The sequence below is a fragment of the Triticum aestivum genome, chromosome 1A (assembly GCF_018294505.1).
Source record: "Triticum aestivum cultivar Chinese Spring chromosome 1A, IWGSC CS RefSeq v2.1, whole genome shotgun sequence".
Taxonomy (NCBI): Eukaryota; Viridiplantae; Streptophyta; class Magnoliopsida; order Poales; family Poaceae; genus Triticum; species Triticum aestivum.
In genome coordinates, this window is record NC_057794.1 from 416921140 (window position 1) to 416948938 (window position 27799).

Below are 27799 nucleotides of genomic sequence, written 5' to 3' on the forward strand. Positions count from 1 at the left end.
TGATCGCGTGGGTGTGAGATTGCTGAGTCCCTGTGGCTCACAGATACTACTACTCCAGATGCAGGTCCAGGTGATTCTGCTCCAGTTGACGATTACGAGCTCAGGTGGGAGTTCGACGAGGACTCTCAGCGATACTACGTATCTTTTCCGGATGATCAGTAGTGGTGCCTAGTTGGGGTTATCGATTCAGGACCTTGTCGCATGTTGGGGGTCTTTTCTATTTTGGCGCCGTAGTCGGGCCATGAGTGCTTGTTTGATGGATGTTATTTATGTACTCTGATGTGACGTGGCGAGTGTAAGCCAACTATGTTATCTCCCCCTTTATTATGTATTACATGGGATGTTGTAATGATTGCCTGACTTGCGACATTGCTTTCAATGCGGTTATGCCTCTAAGTCGTGCCTCGACACGTGGGAGCTATAGCCGCATCGAGGGCGTTACAGGCCGGTCCTTGTTGAAGGTTAAAACAACACACTTGATGAAAAATCGTTGTGGTTTTGATGCGTAGGTAAGAACGGTTCTTGCTAGAAGCCTGTAGCAGCCACATAAAACTTGCAACATCAAAGTAGAGGACGTCTAACTTGTTTTTGCAGGGCATGTTGTGATGTGATATGGTCAAGACGTGATGAGATATAAATTGTTGTATAAGATGATCATGTTTTCTAAAAGTTATCGGCAACTAGCAGGAGCCTTATGGTTGTCGCTTTATTGTATGAAATGCAATCACCATGTAATTTCTTTACTTTATCACTAAGCGGTAGCGATAGTCATGGAAGCAATAGTTGGCGAGACGATAACGATGCTATGATGTAGATCAAGGTGTCAAGATGGTGACGATGGAGATCATGATGGTGCTTTGGAGATGGAGATCAAAGGCACAATATGATGATGGCCATATCATGTCACATATTATGATTGCATGTGATGTTTATCCTTTATGCATCTTATTTTGCTTAGTACAGTGGTAGCATTATAAGATGATCCCTCACTAAATTTCAAGGCATAAGTATTCTCCCTGAGTATGCACCGTTGCTACAATTCGTCGTGCCGAGACATCACGCGATGATCGGGTGTGATAAGCTCTACGTTCACATACAACGGGTGCAAGCCAATTTTGCACGTGCAGAATACTCAGGTTAAACTTGACGAGCCTAGCATATGCAGATATGGCCTCGGAACACTAAGACCAAAAGGTCGAACATGAATCGTATAGTCGATATGATCAACATAGTGATGTTCACCATTGAAAACTACTCCATCTCACATGATGATCGGACATGGTTTAGTTTATATGGATCACGTGATCATTTAGATGACTAGAGGGATGTCTATCTATGTGGGAGTTCTTAAGTAATATGATTAATTGAACTTTAATTTATCTTGAACTTAGTACCTGATAGTTTTTGCATGTGTATGTTGTTGTATATCAATGGCCCGTGCTACCGTTCCCTTGAATTTTAATGCGTTCCTAGAGAAATCTAAGTTGAAAGATGATGGTAGCAACTACACGGACTAGGTCCATAACTTGAGGATTATCCCCATTGCTACACAGAAGAATTACGTCCTGGAAGCACCGCTACGTGGAAGACCCGCTGCAGGAGCAACTCCAGATGTTATGGACGTCTGACAGAGCAAAGCTGATGACTACTCGATAGTTCAGTGTGCCATGCTTTACATCTTAGAATCGGGACTTCAAAGACGTTTTGAACGTCATGGCGCATATGAGATATTACAGGAGTTGAAGTTAATATTTCAAGCAAATGCCTGAATTGAGATATATGAAGTCTCCAATAAGTTCTATAGCTAAAAGAAGGAGGAGAATAGTTCTGTCAGTGAACATATACTCAGAATGTCTGGGTACCACAACCACTTGACTCAACTAGGAGTTAATCTTCCTGATGATAGTTTCATTGACAGAGTTCTTCAATCACTGCCACCAAGATACAAAATCTTTGTGATGAACTATAATATGCAAGGGATGGATAAGACAATTCCTGAGCTCTTTGCGATGCTAAAGGCTACGAAGGTACAAATCAAGAAGGAGCATCAAGTATTGATGGTTAACAAGACCACTAGTTTCAAGGACAAGTGTAAAGGGAAGAAGGGTAACTTCAAGAAGAATGACACGCAAGTTGCTGCTCAAGTGAAGAAGCCCAAGTCTAGACCTAAGCCTGGGACTGAGTGCTTCTACTACAAAGGGACTGGTCACTAGAAGCGGAATTGCCCCAAGTATTTGGCGGATAAGAAGGATGGCAAAGTGAAAGGTATATTTGATATACATGTTATTGATGTGTGCCTTACTAATGCTCGTAGTAGCGCCTGGGTATTTGATACTGGTTCTATTGCTCATATTTGCAACTCGAAACAGGGGCTACGGATTAAACAAAGATTGGCTAAGGACGAGGTGACGATGCGCGTGGGAAATGGTTCCAAAGTCGATGTGATCACCGTCGGCACGCTACCTCTACATGTACCGACGGGATTAGTTTTAGACCGGAATAATTGTTATTTGGTGCCAGTGTTAAGCATGAACATTATATCTGGATCTTGTTTGATGCGAGACGGTTATTCATTTAAATCAGAGAATAATGGTTGTTCTATTTATATGAGTAATATCTTTTATGGTCATGCACCCTTGATGAGTGGTCTATATTTGTTGAATCTCGACAGTAGTGATACACATATTCGTAATATTGAAGCCAAAAGATGCAAGGTTAATAATGATAGTGCAACTTATTTTTGGCACTGTCGTTTAAGTCATATTGGTGTAAAGCGCATGAAGAAACTCCATGTTGATGGCTTTTGGAATCACTTGATTATGAATCACTTGATGCTTGCGAACCATGCCTTATGGGCAAGATGACTAAGACTCCATTCTCCGGAACAATGGAGCGAGCAACTGACTTATTGGAAATAATACATACTGATGTATGCGGTCCGATGAGTGTTGAGGCTCGTAGTAGGTATCGTTATTTTCTGACCTTCACAGATGATTTGAGCAGATATGGGTATATCTACTTGATGAAACATAAGTCTGAAACATTTGAAAAGTTCAAAGAATTTCAGAGTGAAGTGGAAAATCATAATAACAAGAAAATAAAGTTTCTACGATCTAATCGTGGAGGTGAATATTTGAGTTATGAGTTTGGTCTTCATTTGAAACAATGTGGAATAGTTTCGCAACTCACGCCAACTGGAACACCACAATGTAATGGTGTGTATGAACGTCGTAACCGCACTTTATTAGATATGGTGCGATCTATGATGTCTCTTACTGATTTACCGCTATCGTTTTGGGGTTATGCTTTAGTGTTGGGGAACGCAGTAATTTCAAAATTTCCTATGCACACGCAGGATCAAGGTGATGAATAGCAACAAGAGGGGAGAGTGTGTCCACGTACCCTCGTAGACCGAAAGCGGAAGCGTTAGCACAACACGGTTGATGTAGTCGTACGTCTTCACGATCCGATTGATCCAAGTACCAAACGCACGACACCACCGAGTTCAGCACACGTTCAGCTCGATGACGTCCCACGAGCTCCGATCCAGCATAGCTTGGAGGGAGAGTTCTGTCTGCACGACGGCGTGAAGACGGTGATGATGATGCTACCGACGCAGGACTTCGCCTAAGCACCGCTACGATATGACCAAGGTGGATTATGGTGGAGGGGATGCACCGCACACGGCTAAAAGATCAATGATCAATTGTCGTGTCTCCAAGGGGTGCCCCTCCCTGTATATAAAGGAGTGGAGGAGGGGGAGGGCCGGCCCTCTCTATGGCATGCCCTAGGGGAGTCCTACTCCCACCGGGAGTAGGATTCCACCTTTCCTAGTAGAACTAGGAGCCCTTCCAAGTAGTAGGAGTAGGAGAGAAGGAAAGGGAAAAGAGAAGAGAAGGAAGGAGGGGACGCTGCCCCTCCCCCTAGTCCAATTCGGACTAAGCATTGGGGGGAGGGCGCAGCCTCTCCTCTCTATTTCCCCTAAAGCCCAATAAGGCCCATATACTCCCCTCTGAATTCCCTTAACTCTCCGGTACTCCGAAAAATACTCGAATCACTCGGAACCTTTCCGATGTCCGAATATAGTCGTCCAATATATCGATCTTTATGTCTCAACCATTTTGAGACTTCTTGTCATGCCCCCGATCCCATCCGGGACACCGAACTACTTTAGGTACATCAAAACACATAAACTCATAATACAAATCGTCACCGAACGTTAAGCGTGCGGACCCTACGGGTTCAAGAACTATGTAGACATAACTGAGACACGTCTCCGGTCAATAAACAATAGTGGAACATTGATGCTCTTATTGGCTCCTATATATTCTACGAAGATCTTTATCGGTCAAACCGCATAACAACATACATTGTTCCCTTTGTCATCGGTATGTTACTTGCCCGAGATTCGATCGTCGGTATCTCAATACCTATTTCAATCTCGTTACCGACAAGTCTCTTTACTCGTTCCGTAATACATCATCCCGCAACTAACTCATTAGTTACAATGCTTGCAAGGCTTATAGTGATGTGTATTACCGAGTGGGCCCAGAGATACCTGTCCGACGATCGGAGTGACAAATCCTAATATCGAAATATGCCAACTCAACAAGTACCTTCGGAGACACCTGTAGAGCACCTTTATAATCACCCAGTTACGTTGTGACATTTGGTAGCACACAAAGTGTTCCTCCGGTAAACGGGAGTTGCATAATCTCATAGTCATAGGAACATGTATAAGTCATGAAGAAAGCAATGGTAACATACTAAATGATCAAGTGCAAAGCTAACAGAATTGGTCAAGTCAATCAAATCATTCTCCTAATGATGTGATCTCGTTAATCAAATGACAACTCATGTCTATGGTTAGGAAACTTAACCATCTTTGATTAACGAGCTAGTCAAGTAGAGGCATACTAATGACACTATGTTTGTCTATGTATTCACACATGTATTATGTTTCCGGTTAATACAATTCTAGCATGAATAATAAACATTTATCATGAAATAAGGAAATAAATAATAACTTTATTATTGCCTCTAGGGTATATTTCCTTCAGTCTTCCACTTGCACTAGAGTCAATAATCTAGTTCACATCGCCATGTGATTTAACACCAATAGTTCACATCACCATGTGATTAACACCCATAGTTCACATCGTCATGTGACCAACACCCAAAGGGTTTACTAGAGTCAATAATCTAGTTCACATCGCTATGTGATTAACACCCAAAGAATACTAAGGTGTGATCATGTTTTGCTTGTGAGAGAACTTTAGTCTACGGGTCTGCCACATTCAGATCCGTATGTATTTTGCAAATTTCTATGTCAACAATGCTCTAAACGGAGCTACTCTAGCTAATTGCTCCCACTTTCAAAATGTATCTAGATTGAGACTTAGAGTCATCTGGATTAGTGTCAAAATTTTCATCGATGTAACCCTTTAGGACGAACCTTTTGTCACCCCCTTAATCGAGAAACATATCCTTATTCCACTAAGGATAATTTTGACCGTTGTCCAGTGATCTACTCCTAGATCACTATTGTACTCCCTTGCTAAACTCAGTGTAGGGTATACAATAGATCTGGTACACAACATGTCATACTTTATAGAAACTATGGCTGATGCATAGGGAATGACTTTCATTCTCTTTCTATCTTCTGCCGTGGTCGGGCTTTGAGTCTTACTCAATTTCACACCTTGTAACACAGGTAAGAACTCTTTCTTTGGCTGTTCCATTTTGAACTACTTCAAAATCTTGTCGAGGTACATACTCATTGAGAAAACTTATCAAGCGTCTTGATCTATCTCTATAGATCTTGATGCTCAATATGTAAGTAGCTTCACTGAGGTCTTTATTTGAAAAACTCCTTTCAAATACTCCTTTATGCTTTCCAGAAAATTCTACATTATTTCCGATGAATAATATGTCATTCACATATATTTATCAGAAATGTTGTAGTGCTCCCACTCACTTTCTTGTAAATACAGGCTTCACCACAAGTCTATATAAAACTATATGCTTTGATCAACTCATCAAAGCGTATATTCCAACTCTGAGATGCTTGCACATTTTGTTAGCACCTTTAGGATCGACAAAACCTTCTGGTTGCATCATATACAACTCTTCTTTAAGAAATCCATTAAGGAATGTAGTTTTGACATCCATTTGCCAGATTTCATAAAATGTGGCAATTTGCTAACATGATTTGGACAGACTTAAGCATCGCTACGAGTGAGAAAATCTCATCGTGGTCAACACCTTGAACTTTGTCAAAATCTTTTTCGACAAGCCTAGCTTTGTAGATAGTAACACTACTATCAGCGTCCGTCTTCCTCTTGAAGATCCATTTATTTTCTATGGCTTGCCGATCATCGGGCAAGTCAACCAAAGTCCACACTTTGTTCTCATACATGGATCCCATCTCAGATTTCATGGCCTCAAGCCATTTCGCGGAATCTGGGCTCATCATCGCTTCCTCATAGTTCGTAGGTTCGTCATGGTCAATTAACATGACCTCTAGAATAGGATTACCATACCACTCTGGTGCGAATCTCACTTTGGTTGACCTACGAGGTTCAGTAGTAACTTGATCTGAAGTTGCATGATCATCATCATTAGCTTCCTCACTATTTGGTGTAGGAGTCACAGAAACATATTTCTGTGATGAACTACTTTCCAATAAGGGAGCAGGTACAGTTACCTCATCAAGTTCTACTTTCCTCCCACTCACTTCTTTCGAGAGAAACTCCTTCTCTAGAAAGGATCCATTCTCAGCAACAAATATCTTGCCTTTGGATCTATGATAGAAGGTGTACCCAACAGTTACTTTTGGGTATCCTATGAAGACGCAGTTCTCCGACTTGGGTTTGAGCTTATCAAGATGAAACTTTTTCACATAAGCATCGCAACCACAAACTTTAAGAAACGACAGCTTAGGTTTCTTGCTAAACCATAGTTCATACGGTGTCGTCTCAACCGATTTAGATGGTGCCCTTTTTAATGTGAATGCAACTGTCTCTAATGCATAACCCCAAAACCATAGTGGTAAATCGGTAAGAGACATCATAGATTGCACTATATCAAACAAAGTACAGTTATGACATTCGGACACACCATTACGCTGTGGTGTTCCAGGTGGCATGAGTTTGTGAAACTATTCCACATTCTTTTAACTGAAGGCCAAACTCGTAACTCAAATGAAGGCGTGATGACGGTGATGATGATGCTACCGACGCAGGACTTCGCCTAAGCACCGCTACGATATGACCAAGGTGGATTATGGTGGAGGGGAGGCACCGCACACGGCTAAAAGATCAATGATCAATTGTTGTGTCTCCAAGGGGTGCCCCTCCCTGTATATAAAGGAGTGGAGGAGGGGGAGGGCCGGCCCTCTCTATGGCACGCCCTAGGGGAGTCCTACTCCCACCGGGAGTAGGATTCCACCTTTCCTAGTAGAACTAGGAGTCCTTCCAAGTAGTAGGAGTAGGAGAGAAGGAAAGGGAAAAGAGAAGAGAAGGAAGGAGGGGACGCCGCCCCTCCCCCTTGTCCAATTCGGACTAAGCATTGGGGGGGGGGGGCGCAGCCACTGCTCTCTCTTTCCCCTAAAGCCCAATAAGGCCCATATACTCCCCGACGAATTCCCGTAACTCTCTTGTACTCCGAAAAATACCCGAATCACACGGAACCTTTCCGATGTCCGAATATAGTCATCCAATATATCGAACTTTATGTCTCAACCATTTTGAGACTCCTCGTCATGTCCCCGATCTCATCCGGGACTCCGAACTACCTTCGGTACATCAAAACACATAAACTCATAATACAAATCGTCACCAAACGTTAAGCGTGCGGACCCTATGGGTTCGAGAACTATGTATACATGACCGAGACACGTCTCCGGTCAATAACCAATAGTAGAACCTGGATGCTCATATTGGCTCCTACATATTCTACAAAGATCTTTATCGGTCAAACCGCATAACAACATATGTTGTTCCCTTTGTCATCGGTATGTTACTTGCCCGAGATTCGATCGTCGGTATCTCAATACCTAGTTCAATCTCGTTACCGGCAAGTCTCTTTAGTCGTTCCATAATACATCATCCCGCAACTAACTCATTAGTTACAACTCTTGCAAGGCTTATAGTGATGTGTATTACCGAGTGGGCCCAGAGATACCTCTCCGACGATCGGAGTGACAAATCCTAATATCGAAATATGCCAACTCAACAAGTACCTTCGGAGACACCTGTAGAGCACCTTTATAATCACCCAGTTACGTTATGACATTTGGTAGCACACAAAGTGTTCTTCTGGTAGACGGGATTTGCATAATCTCATAGTCATAGGAACATGTATAAGTCATGACGAAAGCAATAGCATCATACTAAACGATCAAGTGCTAAGCTAACGGAATGGGTCAAGTAAATCACATCATTCTCCTAATGATGTGATCCCGTTAATCAAATGACAACTCATGTCTATGGTTAGAAAACTTAACCATCTTTGATTAACGAGCTAGTCAAGTAGAGGCATACTAGTGACACTATGTTTCTCTATGTATTCACACATGTATTATGTTTCCGGTTAATACAATTCTAGCATGAATAATAAACATTTATCATGAAATAAGGAAATAAATAATAACTTTATTATTGCCTCTAGGGCATATTTCCTTCATTTAGAGATGGTTGCATTCACGTTAAATAGGGCACCATCTAAATCCGTTGAGACGACACCATATGAACCGTGGTTTGGCTAGAAACCAAGTTATCATTTCTTAAAATTTGGGGTTGCGATGCTTATGTGAAAAAGCTTCAACCTGATAAGTTCGAACCCAAATTGGAGAAATGTGTCTTCATAGGATACCCAAAGGAGACAGTTGGGTACACCTTCTATCACAGATCCGAAGGCAAGATATTCGTTGCTAAGAATGGATCCTTTCTAGAGAAGGAGTTTCTCTCGAAAGAAGTGAGTGGGAGGAAAGTAGAAATTGATGAGGTAATTGTAGCTTCTCCCGAATTGGAAAGTAGTTCATCACAGAAATCAGTTCCAGTGATCCCTACACCAATTAGCGAGGAAGCTAATGATGGTGATCATGAAACTCCAGATCAAGTTACTACCAAACTTCATAGGTCAACCAGAGTAAGATCCACACCAGAGTGGTACGGTAATCTGTTATGGAGGTCATGTTACTTGACCATGACGAACCTACGAACTATGAGGAAGCGATGATGAGCCCAGATTCCATGAAATGGCTTGAGTCCATGAAATCTGAGATGGGACCCATGTATGAGAACAAAGTGTGGACTTTAGTTGACTTGCCCGACGATCGGCAAGCCATAGATAACAAATGGATCTTCAAGAAGAAGACTGATGTTGAAGGTAATGTTACTGTCTATAAAGCTTGACTTGGTGCAAAAGTTTTTCGACAAGTTCAAGGAGTTGACTACGATGAGACCTTATCACCCGTAGCGATGCTTAAGTCTATCTGAATCATGTTAGCAATTGCCGCATTTTATGATTATGAAATTTGGCAAATGGATGTCAAAACTGCATTCCTTAATGGGTATCTTGAAGAAGAGTTGTATATGATGCAACCGGAAGGTTTTCTTGATCCTAAATGTGCTAACAAAGTGTGCAAGCTCCAGCAATCCATTTATGGACTGGTCCAAGCCTCTCGGAGTTGGAATATACGCTTTGATAGTGTGATCAAAGCATATGGTTTTATATAGACTTTTGGAGAAGCCTGTATTTACAAGAAAGTGAGTGGGAGCTCAGTAGAATTTCTAATATTATATGTGTATGACATATTGTTGATTTGAAATAATTCAGAACTTCTAGATAGCATAAAAGGATACTTTAATAAGAATTTTTCAATGAAAGACCTCGGTGAAGCTACTTACATATTGGGCATCAAGATCTATAGAGATAGATCAAGACGCTTAATTGGACTTTCACAAAGCACATACCTTGATAAAGTTTTGAAGAAGTTCAAAATGGATCAGTCAAAGAAAGGGTTCTTGCCTGTGTTACAAGGTGTGAAGTTGAGTCAGACTCAATGCCCGACCACTGCAGAAGATAGACAGAAAATGAAAGTCATCCCCTATGCCTCAGGCATAGGTTCTATCATGTATGCAATGATGTGTACCAGACCTGATGTGTGCCTCGCTATAAGTTTAGCAGGGAGGTACCAAAGTAATCCAGGAGTGGATCACTGGACAACGGTCAAGAACATCCTGAAATACCCGAAAAGGACTAAGGATAGGTTTCTCGTTTATGGAAGTGACAAAGAGCTTGTCGTAAATGGTTACGTCGATGCAAGCTTTGACACTGATCTGGATGACTCTAAGTTGCAAACCAAATATGTATTTATATTGAATGGTGGAGCTGTTAGTTGGTGTAGTTCCAAGCAGGGCGTCGTGGCGGGATCTACGTGTGAAGCGGAGTACATAGCTGCTTCGGAAGCAACAAATAGAGTCTGGATGAAGGAGTTCATATCCGATCTAGGTGTAATACCTAGTGCATCGGGTCTAATGAAAATATTTTGTGACAATACTAGAGCAATAGCCTTGGCGACAGAATCTAGATTTCACAAGAGAACAAACACATCAAGAGATGCTTCAATTCCATCTGCGATCAAGTCAAGGAGGGAGACATAGAGATTTGCGAAATACATACGGATCGGAATGTTGCAGACCCGTTGACTAAGCCTCTCTCACGAGAAAAACATGATCAACACCAAGACTCCATGGGTGTTAGAATCATTACTATGTAATCTAGATTATTGACTCTAGTGCAAGTGGGAGACTGAAGGAAATATGACCTAGAGGCAATAATAAAGTTATTATTTGTATCTCCTTATATCATGATAAATATTTATTATTCATGCTAGAATTGTATTAACCGAAAACTTAGTACATGTGTGAATACATAGACAATCAGAGTGTCCCTAGTATGCCTCTACTTGACTAGCTCGTTAATCAAAGATGGTTAAGTTTCCTGACCATAGACATGTGTTGTCATTTGATGAACGACATCATTAGAGAATGATGTGATGGAAAAGACCCGTCCATTAGCTTAGCATTATGACCATTTAGTTTTATTGCTATTGCTTTCTTCATGACTTATACATATTCCTCTGACGCAACTCCCAAATACTGGAGGAACACTCTGTGTGCTATCAAACATCACAACGTAACTGGGTGATTATAAAGATGCTCTACATGTGTCTCCGATGGTGTTTGTTGAGTTGGCTTAGATCGAGATTAGGATTTGTCACTCCGAGTATCGGAGAGGTATCTCTGGGCCCTCTCGGGAATGCACATCACTATATGCCTTGCAAGCAATGTGACTAATGAGTTAGTTGCGGGATGATTCATTACAGAACGAGTAAAGAGACTTGCCAGTAACGAGATTGAACTAGGTATGAGGATACCAATGATCGAATCTCGGGCAAGTAACATACCAATGCCAAAGGGAATGACATATGTTGTTATGCGGTTTGATCGATAAAGATCTTCGTAGAATATGTAGGAACCAATATGAGCATCCAGGTGTTGCTATCGGTTATTGACCGGAGATGTGTCTCGGTCATGTCTACATAGTTCTCGAACCCGTACGGTCCGCACGCTTAACGTTCGATGACGATTTTGTATTATGAGTTATGTGATTTGATGGCCGAAGTTTGTTCGGAGTCCCGGATAAGATCACGGACATGACGAGGAGTCTCGAAATGGTCGAGAGGTAAAGATCGATATAGTGGAAGGTTATATTCGGAAACCGGAATGGTTCCGAAGTGTTTCAGGTATTTTTTGGAGTACCGGGAGGCTACCGGAACCCCCCGGGAAATAATGGGCCTTAATGGGCTTTAGTGGAAAGGACAGAAGGGCATCAAGGGTTGGCCGCGCCCCCCCTGGCTGGTCCGAATTGGACTAGTAGGGGGCGGCGCCCCCCTCTTTCCTTGTCCCCTCTTCCTCCTTCCCTCCTTCTCCTAGTTGGAATAGGAAGGGGGGGGCGAATCCTACTTGGACCGGGAGTCCAAGTAGGACACCCCCCCTTGGCGCCCCCCTTGGGCCAGCCTCCTCTTCCCCCCTCCTTTATATACGTGGGAGGGGGGCACCCCAAAGACACACCAAGTCTTCTCTTAGCCGTGTGCGGTGCCCCCCTCCACAGTTACACACCTCAGTCATATCGTCGTAATGCTTAGGCGAAGCCCTGCGCCGGTAACTTCATCATCACCATCGCCACGCCGTCGTGCTGAAGGAAATCTCCCTCGTCCTCAACTGGATCCAGAGCTCGAGGGACGTCATCGTGCTGAACGTGTGATGAACACGGAGGTGCCGTATGTTCGGTACTTGGATCGGTTGGATCGTGAAGACATTTGACTACATCAACCACTTTACTAAACGCTTCCGCTTTCGGTCTACGAGGGTACGTGGACACACTCTCCCGTCTCATTGCTATGCATCTCCTAGATAGATCTTGCGTGATCATGGGTAAATTTTTTGAAATACTGCATTCCCCATAGTTTCGACCATACACGGTCGAACAAAAGGCCGTTTTCCTCCTATTCTGCGATACACTAGACCCCGTTCCCGCTATTCCATCCAAGCCGGTTGGCTCCTGATGAACAGGACGCGTTCCGACCTAGTGACTTGGCTTCCGATGAACATGACACATTCTGACCTAGTGGCTTCGCTTCCGATGAACAGGACGTTGTTTCCTCCATTCCGACCCAACCGGTTAGCTGCCGATGAACAAGACAATGTCGCTGCAGTCTGTTGCCTCTCCATGTACACGAGCCCTCGTCATACAAATGCGCGAGTAGGCGTTCGATACCCCGCCCATATGTATGTACTTGGCCGTATTTTTTGGCATCTGGCTGTATGTTCGTTCACACGGTTTTGACTGGACTGCCTGAATTGCTACGTCGGGGGCTCTACTAGTACACATGTCTGATACGACTACGTTGTATCTACTTTTCCAAACACTTTTGTCCTTGTTTTGGACTCTAACTTCCAAGATTTGAATGGAACTAACCCGGACTGACGCTATTTTCAGCAGAATTACCATGGTGTTATTTATGTGCAGATACAAAAGTTCTCGGAATGACCTGAAACTCCACGGAGCGTACTTTTGGAAGTAATAAAAAATACTGGCAAAATATCAAGGCCAGGGGCCCACACCCTAGCCACGAGGGTGGGGGCATGCCTGCCCCCTGGGTGCGCCCCTACCTCGTGGGCCCCCTGGAGCTCCTCCGACCTCAACTCCAACTCTATATATTCACTTTCGGGGAGAAAAAAAATTAGAGAGAAGGATTCATCGCATTTTACGATACAGAGCCGCCGCCAAGCCCTAAAACCTCTCGGGAGGGCTGATCTGGAGTCTGTTCGGGGCTCCGGAGAGGGGAATCCATCGCCGTCATCATCATCAATCTTCCTCCATCACCAATTTCGTGATGCTCACCACCGTGCGTGAGTAATTCCATCATAGGCTTGCTGGACGGTGATGGGTTGGATGAGATTTATCATGTAATCGAGTTAGTTTTGTTAGGGTTTGATCCCTAGTATCCACTATGTTCTAAGACTGATGTTGCTATGACTTTTCTATGCTTAATGCTTGTCACTAGGGCCCGAGTGTCATGATTTCAGATCTGAACCTATTATGTTTTCATTAATATATGAGAGTTCACGATCCTATCTTGCAAGTTATAGTCACCTACTATGTGTTATGATCCGGCAACCCTGAAGTGACAATAATCGGGACCACTCCCGGTGATGACCGTAGTTCGAGGAGTTCATGTATTCACTATGTGTTAATGCTTTGGTCCGGTACTCTATTAAAAGGAGGCCTCAATATCCCTTAGTTTCCGCTAGCACCCTGCTGCCACGGGAGGGTAGGACAAAAGATGTCATGCAAGTTCTTTTCCATAAGCACGTATGACTATATTCGGAATACATGCCTACATTACATTCATGAATTGGAGCTATTTCCGTGTCACCCTAGGTTATGACTGTTACATGATGAACCACATCCGGCATAATTCCCTATCACCGATCCATTACCTACGAGCTTTCCATATATTGTTCTTCGCTTATTTACTTTTCCGTTTTTATTGTTACAATCACTACAAAATACCAAAAACATTACTTTTGTTATCCTTACTTTTTGCTATCGTTACCACTATTATCATATTACTTTGCTACTAAATACTTTGCTGCAGATATTAAGTTATCCAGGTGTGGTTGAATCAACAACTCAGCTGCTAATACTTGAGAATATTCTTTGGCTCCCCTTGTGTCGAATCAATAAATTTGGGTTGAATACTCTACCCTCGAAAACGATTGCGATCCCCTATACTTATGGGTTATCAAGACTATTTTCTGGCGTCGTTGCCGGGGAGCATAGCTCTATTCTTTGAGTCACTTGGGATTTATATCTGCTTATCATTATGAAGAACTTGAAAGATCCAAGAACCAAGATTTATCCCTCAACTACGAGGGGAGGTAAGGAACTCCCATCTAGCTCTGCACTTGATTCACCTTCTGTTTTGAGTAAGCTTGCGACACCTAAACCTGCTTTGCCATTCATTCTGATATGTCGCATGTTATTGATGATGCCACTTCTGCTATGCATGATACTTTTGATGAAACTACCTCTATGCTTGATACTACTATGTCACTTGGTGAATTTCTTGATGAACAACTTGCTAGGGCTAGAGAGAATGAAATTATTGAAACTAATAATATTGACGAAAGTGATGATGAAGACTTTCCCCCTAATAAATATGAATTGCCTGTTGTTCCTGAGGGTTATGTTATGGATGAAGAAGCTACTAGAGCTATTTTAGCTTGCAATGATAGATATGATCTAAAGAGGTTATTAGCTAAATGGAAGCAGCAATCCCTTAATGCTAGAATGAAACATGACCCTGCTTTTGCTACTTCACCTATCCACGTTACTGATAATGATTATGAATTCTCTGTTGATCCTGATATAATTACCTTGGTTGAATCTGATCCTTTTTATGGCTATGAATCTGAAACTATTGTGGCACATCTTACTAAATTAAATGATATAGCTACCCTGTTCACTAATGATGAGAGAACTCGTTACTTTTATATCCTTAAAGTATTCCCGTTCTCATTAAAGGGTGATGCTAAGATATGGTTTAATTCTCTTGATCCTAGTTGTGTGCGTAGTCCCCAGGATATGATTTATTACTTCTCTGCTAAATATTTCCCTGCTCATAAGAAACAAGCTTCCTTAAGGGATATATATAATTTTGTGCAAATTGAAGAAGAGAGTCTTCCACAAGCTTGGGGGAGGCTTCTCCAATTACTTAATGCTTTGCCTGATCATCCTCTTAAGAAAAATGAAATACTTGATATATTTTATAATGGACTAACCTATGCTACCAGAGATTACCTGGATAGTTGTGCTGGTTCTGTTTTCAGGGAAAGAACACCGGATGAAGCTGAAATTCTATTAAATAATATGTTGACTGCTACGTCTCCAACGTATCTATAATTTTTTATTGCTCCATGCTATATTATCTTCTGTTTTGGACATTATTGGGCTTTATTATCCACTTTTATATTATTTTTGGGACTAACCTATTAACCGGAGGCCCAACCGAGAATTGCTGTTTTTTTTGCCTATTTTAGGGTTTCGAAGAAAAGGAATATCAAACGGAGTCCAAACGGAATGAAACCTTCGGGAACGTGATTTTTTGAACGAACAAGATCCAGGAGACTTGGACCCTACATCAAGCAACCAACAGGGAGGCCACGAGGTAGGGGGGCACGCCTACCCCCCCCCCCCACCAGGCGCACCCTCCACCCTCGTGGGCCCACTATTGCTCCACCGACATACTTCTTCCTCCTCTACATACCTACGTACCCCCAAACGATCAGAAATGGAGCCAACACCCTAATTCCACCGCCGTAACTTTATGTATCCACGAGATCCCATCTTGGGACCTGTTCCGGAGCTCCGCCGGAGGGGGCATCGATCACGGAGGGCTTCTACATCAACACCATAGCCTCTCCGATGAAGTGTGAGTAGTTTACCTCAGACCTTCGGGTCCATAATTATTAGCTAGATGGCTTCTTCTCTCTTTTTGGATCTCAATAAAAAGTTCTCCCCCTCTCTTGTGGAGATCTATTCGATGTAATCTTCTTTTGCGGTGTGTTTGTTGAGACCGATGAATTGTGGGTTTATGATCAAGTTTATCTATGAACAATATTTGAATCTTCTCTGAATTCTTTTATGTATGATTGGTTATCTTTGCAAGTCTCTTCAAATTATTCATTTGGTTTGGCCTACTAGATTGATCTTTCTTGCAATGGGAGAAGTGCTTAGCTTTGGTTTCAATCTTGCGGTGTCCTTTCCCAGTGACAGTAGGGGCAGCAAGGCACGTATTGTATTGTTGCCATCGAGGATAACAAGATGGTTTTTTTATCATATTGCATGAATTTATCCCTCTACATCATGTCATCTTTCTTAAGGCGTTACTCTATTCTTATGAACTTAATACTCTAGATGCATGCTGGATAGCGGTCGATGTGTGGAGTAATAGTAGTAGATGCAGGCAGGAGTCGGTCTACTTGTCTTGGACGTGATGCCTATATACATGATCATACCTAGATATTCTCATAACTATGCTCAACTCTGTCAATTGCTCAACAGTAATTTGTTCACCCACCGTAAAATACTTATGCTCTTGAGAGAAGCCACTAGTGAATCGTATGGCCATCGGGTCTATCTTCTATCATATTAATCTTCCAACACTTAGTTATTTTCATTGCCTTCTATTTTACTTTGCATCTTTATCATAAAAATACCAAAAATATTATCTTATCATATCTATTAGATCTCACTCTCGTAAGTGACCGTGTAGGGATTGACAACCCCTTATCGCGTTGGTTGCGAGGATTTATTTGTTTTGTGTAGGTGCGAGGGACTAGTGCGTAGCCTCCTACTGGATTGATACCTTGATTCTCAAAAACTGAGGGAAATACGTACACTACTTTGCTGCACCACCCTTTCCTCTTCAAGGTAAAACCAACGCAATTGCTCAAGAGGTAGCAAGAAGGATTTCTGGCACCGTTGCCGGGGAGGTCTACGTAAAAGTCAACATACCAAGTACCCATCACAAACCCTTATCTCCCGCATTACATTATTTGCCATTTGCCTCTCGTTTTCCTCTCCCCCACTTCATCCTTGCCGTTTTATTAGCCCTCTCTCTCTATCCTCCCTATCTTTCTCTATTTGCCTGTTCCTCGTTTGCTTGTGTGTTGGATTGCTTGTTTGTCACGATGGCTCAAGATAACACTAAATTGTGTGACTTTACCAATACCAACAACAGTGATTTTATTAGTACTCTGATTGCCCCTCTTACCGATGCTGAATCTTGTGAAATTAATGCCGCCTTGCTGAATCTTGTCATGAAAGATCCGTTTTCCGGCCTTCCTAATGAAGATGCCGCTACCCATCTAAATAGCTTCATTGATTTGTGTGATATGCAAAAGAATAAAGATGTGGACAATGATATTGTTAAATTGAAGCTATTTCCTCTTTTGCTTTGAGATCGTGCTAAAGCTTGGTTTTCGTCTTTGCCTAAAAATAGTATTGATTCTTGGAATAAGTGCAAAGATGCTTTTATCTCTAAGTATTTTCCTCCTGCTAAGATCATCTCTCTTAGAAACGATATTATGAATTTTAAGCAACTTGATCATGAACATGTTGCACAATCTTGGGAGAGGATGAAATTAATGATACGTAATTGCCCAACACATGGTTTGAATTTGTGGATGATTATACAAAAAATTTATGCCAGATTGAATTTTGCTTCTAGAAATATTTTAGATTCGGCCATGGGAGGCACTTTTATGGAAATCACTTTAGTAGAAGCTACTAAACTCCTAGATAATATTATGGTTAATTATTCTCAATGGCACACTGAAAGATCTACTAATAAGAAAGTGCATGCGATAGAAGAAATTAATGTTTTGAGTGGAAAGATGGATGAACTTATGAAATTATTTGCTAATAAAAGTGTTTCTTCAGATCCTATGATATGCCTTTGTCTACTTTGATTGAGAATAATAATGAATCTATGGATGTGAATTTTGTTGGTAGGAACAATTTTGGTAACAATGCGTATAGAGGAAACTTTAATCCTAGGCCTTATCCTAGTAATTCCTCTAATAATTATGGTAATTCCTACAACAATTCTTATGGAAATTATAATAAGATGCCCTCTGATTTTGAATCTAATATTAAAGAATTTATTACTTCACAAAAGAATTTCAATGCTTTGATTGAAGAGAAATCGCTTAAGATTGATGAGTTGGCTAGGAACATTGATAGAATTTCTCTTGATGTTGATTCTTTGAAACTTAGATCTATTCCTCCTAAGCATGATATCAATGAGTCTCTCAAAGCCATGAGAATTCCCATTGATGAGTGAAACAAAGAACTGCTAGGATGCGTGCCAAGAAAGATTCCTTTATAAGAGCGTGTTCTTCTAGTTTCCATGATAATAAAGATGAATATCTAAAAGTTATTGATGTGTCCCCTATTAAATCTTTGTTTTGCAATATGAATCTTGATAATGATGGGACTGAATACGATCCACCTTTACCTAGAAGGCGTTCCAAAAATTCGGAGTTTTTAGATCTTGATGCTAAATTTGATAAAAGTGGGATTGAAGAGATCAAAACTCTAGATGTTAATGAACCTACTATTTTGGATTTCAAGGAATTTAATTATGACAATTGCTCTTTGATAGATTGTATTTCCTTGTTGCAATCCGTGCTAAATTCTCCTCATGCTTATAGTCAAAATAAAGCTTTTACCAAACATATCATTGATGCTTTGATGCAATCATATGAAGAAAAACTAGAGTTGGAAGTTTCTATCCCTAGAAAACTTTGTGACGAGTGGGAACCAACTATTAAAATTAAAATTAAAGATCATGAATGCTATGCTTTGTGTGATTTAGGTGCTAGTGTTTCCACGATTCCAAAGACTTTGTGTGATTTGTTAGGTTTCCGTGATTTTGATGATTGCTCTTTAAACTTGCACCTTGCGGATTCCACTATTAAGAAACCTATGGGAAAAATTAATGATGTTTCTTTATTGTTGCAAATAGGAACTTGTCGGGGATAACTGACCCACGAACACCTATGGGGCCGGCGGACCGGGCCCCTTTCGGTTTGGCGGGGGGGCGGAGGTCGCACGAAGAGCAGATCGAGGCGAGGCACACGAGCGGTTTACCCAGCTTTGGAGCTCTCCGGAGAGATAACACTCCTACTGCTGCTTGTCTAGTTGTATTATCTGGTGTTCTTGCTCTCCAGCGAGAGAGTGATGTGTTTTCTGGGCTATGAATGAATCGAAGCAAAGCTGTCCGAACCTCCGAACCCCCTCTACGTTGCGCATGGGCCTCCTTTTATACGCTAAAGGGGTCACTGACAGGTGGCAACGCAGAGGAGGGTAAAAACGTAAAAAGCAAGGTAGTTGATACAGTTGCTTGTACAGTGCACCCTACCTAACCCTGACGGCAGGGGACAAGGGCATTAAATGCCCGTCTGAGTAGCCCGAACAGTGCAGAAAAGGACCGTTAGGGGCGCCACCGTTTGCCACGATGGTGATCTTGTCAGCTTCGCATGCCACTGCGCACCGCTGGCTGCACAGCCTCCCGCCACGCGCGCCCGAAGAGGCCCCCAGAGCGACACGTTGGTGGATGCGCTGGAGCGTGGGCGCAGAGTGGCCGCCTGCCGCGGCGAGCGCCTTGCCGCTGTTGTTATCTCGCCGGGTCCAGAAGCTCGTCGCTCACCCGGCCTCGGGGTACCTTATTTAGTCTTCCCGGCAAGCTCCTCTTGCCGGGGCCTTGTTGCCTTGCCGGAGCGCGTGGCGCGTCGTGGCAAGTTCCTTGGAGCGCCTTGGTTAGCCTTCCCGGCAAGCTCCTCTTGCCGGGGTCTTGTCTCCTTAGCTTAAATACTTTGTTCTTGGATGGCTCCAAGGGAACCTTGGGGGATCTTGGCGTTCGCCCAGCAAGCCTTTGCCGCGGGGTGCTGCAACTGCCCGTGCACAAGTTCGGGGTACTAGGATACCCCTATTCTAGTACACCGACAGGAGCCCCGGGCCTGGGCCAGACACGGTGCCGAGCGCTGTTGGGCCAGGCCCAAGACAGGGCACGGGCACACGCGGGCTGGGCCACGCCAAATCTTGCTCTGTATCCACCGCGCTCTCCCATAACGGCACGCGTTGAATGCGGCATCGTGGGAGAGATCATGGGTGGTTGTTTATTTGGAAGGCCGAAACGTCCGCCCCGTCCCTCTTTATAAGCAGAGGAAACAGAGGCAGTTCGTTCCCCCTCGCTGGTTGCTGCTACTCCTTCTTCACAAACTCCGTCGCTCCCCCCTTCTTCTCGAAGCCGAGAGAGCAACGCTCCGCCCCCCATTGCCACCAGCATCACCATGCCGTCGACCTTCCCCACCACCTCCGCCATGGCCCCGAAAGCCGACAAGAGAAAGGGTGTGAGGTCGGCCGAGGCGCAGTGGCTCGCGGTGCTGCGGAAGGAGCGGGCGATCTTCACCCCCCAGCTCGGCGTGCAGGAGCTGAGGGAGTACTCCTACCTCTTTTGGGCGACGGAGATGCGTGCGCATCCGCGCACGAGGGTACTCCCGGCCGCTGCCTCGGAGTCGGCTCCAAATGGGTACCCGTTCTTCCCGCTATTCTTCTATTGCGGGCTCTGCCCGCCCTTCTCGGAGTTCTTCTGTGATATTATGAACACATATGGCTTCCGCCTCCTTGACTTCACCCCCAATGCTGTCCTGACCATGGCAGTTTTCGCACACTTGTGCGAAAACTTTGTCGGAGTCCACCCTAGTGTTGCCCTTTTCCGCCACTTCTTCATACCTCGGGTAGAGAGAGGAGAGCCGCTTGCCGGAGGGATTGCCTGGGTCTCGAGAGTCGGCAAGAAAGAGGCATACTTGTAGGGTGAGCTTCGCAGCAAGTGGGAGGAGTGGAGAGCGGAGTGGTATTGGATCGTCGAGGAGGATCCGCAGCCCTTCACCGCCGTGCGCCAAACACCAATAGTGCGCGGCAATGACTGGAGCAACGTGGCCCCGGAAGACGAGAGGCTGAAGATCGCCATCACTAGGATTCTTCACCTCAGGCTTGCCGGGCTCACCGTAGGTGCTGTCGGGGCAGATTTCCTCCGCCGCCGCATTGCCCCCCTGCAGGAGAGGGGGAGGCCTGCCTGGGAATTCAAGAATTCGGCGGACATCATGAGGCTGCGGCCGGGCCTCAACTACAACTTCACTGTCTTGGAGTTGGACGCAATGCTCTTGGAATTATTCAAACGCGACCCCCAGCACCCATTCACATTGCCGAGGGGCGTAGTTCCTTTGTGCAATAACTCTTCGCTTGACCGGATCCGCACCATGACGCCGTTGTGCGATTCACAAGGCATCGTCCCAACTTGGCAAGAGCCTGCGAATGACGTTGTGCGAGCACTCTTCGACACCTTGGAGGAAGTGCCGGTCCGTGCCGACGAGCAGAAGAGCCTCACCCGTGACACCACCGACGAGGAGCTGCAGCTCATTGCTACTAGGGCGGAAGAGGCTGCGGCCGCAGCTGCTGCGGGTGTGTTTGGGTTTACTGTGGAGGAGGCGGAGGCTGCAGAGGCGGCAAACCTTGCCGAACGCGCGGAGTTCATGGGCGAGGAGGAGCCTGCCGGTTCCGAAGCCGAGTCGAGCGAGGCCGGCGAGGAGGAGGCTGAGCCTTCAGAGAGCTTGCCGCAGGCGGAGCCCCCGGCCCCGCCAAGGAGGCGCCTTCGCAGGGCCGGGGACGCAGCGGGGCGGCAGCCGGCTCCACAGCCACCGAGCCGCGCGACACGCTCTACCGCGGCAAGCAATGTTGCCGCGGGAGCGCCTCACGCAACAGCGGCAACTGGAGCGGGATCTTCCTGGGCCACTGCCACTGCCCCCGCCAAGCGGGCAAGGGATCCTACTCCTCCCCCTCGCCGCACCGGAGGAGGGCCGGACTTCGATCTTTCCGCGCTCAGCTCCGACGAGGAGGAAGAAGAGTGAGTTTCTTTGGTGCTCTTATAATCCTTCAATCTTGCTGTTTATATCTTGTATCTGACTTGCTCCAATCTGGACTCCTTTCTTTTCAGAACACTGGCCCAGAGAGCGGCGAAGAGAGCCAAGGCCGCGGTGATCGTCATCGAGGATGACCCCATCGTGTCTGCAGGAGGTGGGCCCGAGACCACCTTGACGAACCCGGCAATTACCCCTCGGAGCAGCCCCTAGCGCAGCCCCCAGCGTAAGTTCATAGTTTAGCCTTCTGCTGCCGGGCGCGCTTGAGTGTTTTTTCCTTTGTTGATATCTTGCTTGTTGACTTGTGCAGGAGCAGAGCAGACTCATCAGGAGTGCCCGGAGGCCGGTCCCGAAATGCCACCTGCTTCGACTGCGCCGCCAAGGGAGGAGTCCCCGGCAAGGGAGCGCTCTCCGGCAAGGGGGAACTCTCCGGCAAGGGACAGCACTGCTGATCCTGCGGCGACCGAGGCCGCAACTGAAGATCTTGGCGCAGGTAATCCACTTGCCCAGAAACTTTCCCTTGGGTTCTGCTTCTTCCGTTTTTCCTTTCTTGGATTTTTGATTGATTTTCCTCCCTTCTTCGTTCTTCAGACCCATCTACGGCTGAGCCAATGGAGACAGAGGGCGCCAGCGAGGAAGGTGCCGGTGCTGATGAGACCGCCGGCAAGGAGGCCGCCGTGGCTGCTGCTGCGGAAGCCGGCGAGGGGTCGGGCGATCGCACTGACGACCCTGAGGCCGCAGGAGCACCGGGCGCTGCGCCGACCGCCGAACCCTCTGCCGCTTCTGCGGAGCCGGGCTCCGAGGAGCCCCAGCCCGGCGCCTACTTGCAGGCCGGTGACAATATCTTCATCAAGCTACCCTGGGCGTCGAGCTCCAGGGCGCCGATCGAGGGGGAGACTTTTGACGGGGAGGTGCTCACCTCTGCTGGACTGTCATTGGTTGACGCGCCCGGCAGCAGCAGCGGCGAGCCTGAGGAGGAGCAGCTGCTGCGGAAGCTGCTGTCAATCTACCGCACCCGGCAAGCCAAGCTGGCTTCCCGGGAAGCGCTTGTCGCGAAGGCGGGAGTTGACATGGAAAAGCGCGCGGAGGAGCTCCGGGGCCAAAATCAAGAAGCTCTCCGGTCCCTGGCGTAGGAGCGGGAGCGAGTCAACGAGGAGCGCACGACCTTTCTTCTCGAGAAGGCCGAGGCTGAAGAGGAACAAAGGCTGGCTGCCGAGAAGCAGTCCGCGCGAGAAGGTGAACTAGTGCAGCGGAAGGCCCACCTCGACAGCTACGAGGAAGAGCTTGCCGAGCGCGAGCGAGCACTTGGCGGGGCGCTCAAGGAGGCAAAGGACGCCGCGGCAACTGCAGAGGCCGCCAAGAAAGAGCTAGAGGAGAAGGTGGCGCAGCTGGAGGCCGACATTGGGAAGAGCGGCGAGGAGCTTGCCGCGCTCAAGCGTGAGCGCGAGAAGGATGCTGCCGCCCACGGTGAGCTGCAAGGCCTTCTCGCTGAGAGGGGCAAGGAGCTCAGCGCCGCCAAGGATTCCAAAGCAGACCTGGGGCTGAAGCTGGCCACGCTGACGCAGACGCTGGAGGCCACCAAGGAGCGGGAGAAGACCTTGGCGGAGAAGGTCAAGGCTGACGCGGCGCTGCTGGAGAGCATTGCAGTTACCCAGAACTCGTTCAGAGACACAGTGGAGCACTGGACCGAGGGTCTGGTGAACACTGCCGCAGTCATCAACGAGGAGCTGGCGCAGCTGGGGATGGAGGACTTTGGGTATCCTTCCGACGAGAGTCTTCAACCCAGCGCCAAGCTCAGCCTGTTCTTCAAGGGCGTGGCGACGGCACTCCAGCGGCTCCGGGAGAGGATCCCGAAGCAGCTGGCCGACGAGTCGCGCAAAATCTGCGCCAGGGTTCTCCAGAAGGTGCTGATGAAGGTAGCCTTCCGCAATCCAGGCCTCAGGTTCACCAACGTCCTCAGGTCCTTGCCGCCTGACGCCGATCTGGATGCACTCAAGGCCCTTATCGCACCCATTGTGGACAAGGTGAGCGAGATCAAGAGAGTCGAGGGCGGACGTGTAGATTAGGCCGCCTATTTCTTCTTTTCCCTTGTCGCTGCTAATCATGTTATGAAAACAGTCTGTTAGAGCTGCGACAAGTTATCTTTGTAATATAACTTTATTTCTGTCTATCAATTGCTATGTTATTTCCTTTACTAGATTCTTCCTTTGTATGTTTTTACCCTACTCTTCTAGGGAACTTGTCGGCTCAGGCGCCCGAGCCGCGAGCGCTGAGTGCGGAACTTCAGCAGCCTGCTAGCGGCGCTGCTTCTGACAAGAAACCTTGTCGCGACTAGATGCAGCACGCTTAAGCTGTTGAGTGGACTCGAAACAAAGTAAGGGCGCAACTAGCCATGAGTTGGTTCCTCCGCGCACAGGTTTTCCATACAAAGCAGGGTCGTTCGAGGAAGATAACTCAATTTTTTTTTAAAAAGTGATTGCTCAAACTTTGGCAACTTAGCTTTTCTGTCATTTGCTTCCCGGTAAGGCAAGTCTTTGCTTGAACGACGCCTGGCCCATACCACAATCTTCTCCTTCCCCCCCGGCAAACTTGTGTGCGAGAGAACCTTCTTTTCCTTTGAAAGAAAAAGAAAGAAGAGAAAATAATAATATGGAGCTCTTCGGCTCGTTACTGCTTACCGGATGTAGGTGCTGCACAAAGTGTCAGATAATCGCATGCAAGAAAGGAACTAACGCATGAAATGGACAAGCTGTGCGGAGCACATGGGGTTTTACTTATGCACGGGATCTGCGCCCGGCTTTGTACAAAGGATTACATGCAACAGCGGCAAGACTTGTACAAAAGGTGGTTGCCGGAACGGGTTCCGGCAACCGCGCCTTATGGGAAAAACTTACGAAGATGTTCTATGTTCCAGGAGTTGCTCACCGGAATGCCATCTTCGGTCTCAAGGCGGACAGCACCAGGCCTTGTGACTCGTCTCACCCGATAAGGGCCTTCCCACTTCGGCGTCAACTTGTTGGAATTCTTGGCGGACTGAACGCGCCGAAGAACAAGGTTGCCTTCCTCGAAGCTTCTGGCTTTAACTTTGCGGCTATGATAGCGGCGCAAAGCTTGCTGGTATCGAGCAGCTCGTACAACAGCCTGAAGACAATCTTCCTCAAGGAGCAGCGCGTCGTCTTGCCACAGCTGTTCTTGCTCAAACTCATCATAAGCGAGCACTCGAGGTGATCCATATACGAGTTCTGTGGGGAGAACTGCCTCTGCTCCATAGACTAGAGCGAAAGGTGTCTGGCCAGTGGCTCGATTTGGCGTCGTTCTGATCGACCAAAGAACCACCGGCAGCTCGTTGATCCAGTTCCTTCCGCACCTGTGCAGCCTGTCGAAAGTTCTGGTCTTGAGCCCGCGCAGCACTTCAGCATTTGCCCTCTCTGCTTGACCGTTGCTTCTCGGATGAGCAACAGAAGCGAAGCAGACCTTGGCGCCAAGGTCTTGGACGTACTGCATGAAGGTGCGGCTCGTGAATTGCGTGCCATTGTCGGTGATGATCCTGTTAGGGATCCCGAAACGGCAAACAATTGACCTGAAGAACTTGACTGCTGACTGTGCTATCACCTTCCTCACTGGCTGCACTTCCGGCCACTTTGTGAACTTGTCGATTGCGACGTACAAGTGCTCAAAGCCCCCGACAGCTCGGGGGAAAGGGCCAAGGATATCGAGCCCCCAGACTGAAAATGGCCAGGATAAAGGGATTGTCTGGAGAGCTTGAGCTGGCTGGTGTATCTGTTTGGAGTGGAACTGGCACGCTTCACACTTGGTTACTTGTGCAGTTGCATCCTGGAGGGCTGTCGGCCAAAAGAAACCTTGCCGGAAAGCTTTGCCGGCAAGTGGTCTCGCGCCAATGTGGTGGCCACATATGCCTCCATGTATCTCTGCCAACAGCTTTTGTCCATCTTCCCGGCAAATGCACTTCAATTTCACACCGTTGAGTCTTCTTCTGTACAGTATGCTATCGACAAACTGGTACATACTTGACTGCCGGGCTACTCTTTCCGCTTCTTCTTGTTCTTCGGGAAGTTTTCCTGTCTGAAGGAAGTGGACAATCTGCTGTGCCCATGCCGGAGCTTGTGGCTCAACAACATGGACTAAAAGCGCATCTGCTACTGCGGGAACATCCGCTTCCACGGCAAGGACTTGTGGTCCTGCCGGAGGTTGATGTTCCCCGGCAAGCTTGCCGGAGCAAAACTTGTCGGGAGCGTCTGCTTCAACGGAACAAACCATAAGGCTTGCCGGAGCAGACTGCCCCTCAGTATCCTTGGTGTTGATCTTGGGGACTTTCTTGGCGGCGGCTTCGGGGAGCTCTGCCGGAAAGTAGTCGCCGGAAACCAACTTCCTCTTTTTGCTTTGTCCAGTTGAGGGTGTTACGGATGGTTGAGTCAAATTAAGCACAAAGATCCCTGGTTCCACAGGTAACTTTAGTGCGGCGCACTTTGACAGGCCATCAGCAATATCATTCTGAGCTTTTGGGATATGCTCCATTTGTAGGCCGTCAAAGTGCTCTTCTAGCTTCCTCACTTCATCAACATATGCTTCCATCAACGGACTCTGGTAGTTCTTGTTCACTTGTCGGACGACAAGCTGTGAGTGACCCCTGACAATGAGCTTCTTGATCCCAAGGTCTGCTGCGATTCTGAGACCGGCAAGCAATCCTTCATACTCTGCAGTATTGTTGGTTGCTTGCTCTTTGGGAAAGTGCATCTGGACTACGTACTTGAGGTGCTCTCCGGTGGGTGCGATAAGCAGCACGCCTGCACCGGCGCCTTGCAGCGAGAAGGCACCATCAAAGTACATCAGCCACTCTTTGCTTGACTCTTTGACGGGGATGCTTGTTTCTGAAATTTCTTCATCTGGGGTTGGCGTCCACTCTGCTATGAACTCTGCCAATGCTCTGCTTTGTATAGTTGAAGTGCTCTCAAACTTGAGGCCAAAGCTTGACAGTTCCAGCGCCCACTCGACAATCCCGCCCGTTGCTTCTGGATTTTGTAGTATTCTCTTCAGCGGAAAGTGAGTGACGACTGTGATCTCATGTGCTTGGAAGTAATGGCGCAGCTTTCTCGAGGCCATGAGGAGGCCGAAAAGCAACTTCTGCACACCAGAGTACCTTGATCTAGCCCCCTGCAGAAGAGAACTGACAAAGTAAACTGGGCGCTGCACCATTCTCCTTGGCATCTTATCATGTTCCTGCGCAAACCCATGTTTGTCGGGACCAGAGCTTGTCGATGATGCCCCCTGCTTGTCGTTGGATGGATCTGCCGTGGTTGCTGGCTCATCATCCGCCTCCCTCTCTGCCACTAACGCAGCACTAACCACTTGATTGGTTGCCGCTATATACAGCAGCAACTTCTCTTGCAGCTTAGGTGCGACAAGCGTTGGAGTGGAGGACAGGTATCTCTTCAAGTCCTGCAGCGCAGCCTCCGCTTCTGGAGTCCATTTCATTGGACCTGCCTTTTTCAAAATTTTGAAAAATGGCAGGGCGCGCTCAGGAGATCTAGAGATAAACCTGCTGAGAGCAGCCACGCAACCGGCAAGCCTTCGTACATCCTTGACGCGCTTTGGTGCTTCGATCTGCTCGATGGCTTTGATCTTGTCGGGATTGGCTTCAATTCCCCGCTGAGACACGAAGA